This window comes from Brassica oleracea, chromosome C5 (genome assembly GCF_000695525.1).
Source record: "Brassica oleracea var. oleracea cultivar TO1000 chromosome C5, BOL, whole genome shotgun sequence".
NCBI classification, from domain to species: Eukaryota; Viridiplantae; Streptophyta; class Magnoliopsida; order Brassicales; family Brassicaceae; genus Brassica; species Brassica oleracea.
In genome coordinates, this window is record NC_027752.1 from 11,047,082 (window position 1) to 11,047,952 (window position 871).

The following is an 871-nucleotide window of genomic DNA, read 5'->3' on the forward strand; positions in this document are numbered from 1 at the left end:
ATTGGTTCGACAATCTTTTATACTACATCATTTGTCTTAGGAGCCTTGAAAACTCCTAACATCAAATTGGCGCCGTTGCCGAATTCTGAGTAGATTTGAACATTGAGATTTAGTCACTTGCTTGAGACTAAGTCATTTTTTTTTCTTTTGTTACTGATTCACCTCCCTTTAACTTTCATGTGTATGAACTTGAGGAGCAGGGGTCCATCAAACCTAGTTCCCAGAGTTTCATACATCAGAGCCTTAGAGAGAGAGTGTGCTAGAAAGAGAAGAGAAGAAGAGCAACAGGCTCACTTGCAGAGATTGGATATTGATATGGGAGACCAACCTCATGATGATGCAAACGCCAATGAAGCCTACAACGTTCCACAACACCCACAGCGAGCAGCTCGACCGCCCCAACATTCATGGTCATCGACTGGGAATCCGAGCACCAGTTATGGCAGTGATGCAGGACTTTTCAAGGGTCCAAGATCAAATCAATGTAGTATAAAAGATTGTCGAACAAATCCTAGGTGATTCTAAAGCAAAGGGAATGCAAGTTCATGCTTAAGCTAAGTGCGATCCGGTTTTAAAGATGGTATGAACTAAGAACTAATAAGCTAATGCAATAAAGTAATGATCTTTCTTTCTCAATTTGAAGCAAGAGGACTCATGGGGCTAGGCATTTGATCTCGGGTGATGTAGAACCAATTTAAGGGTGGCAAGGTATCAATCAAACACTTTCTTTATGCCTAGACACTAAGCTAAACAAGCTCTATCTCTAGATGAATGTTCTTTTGGTAAAGCAACTCAAGCATCTAATCTCTTAGGTTGAATGTTACTAAAGCAAACATGGAGAACAAGTCCAATAGCAATCTTAACTCCTTTA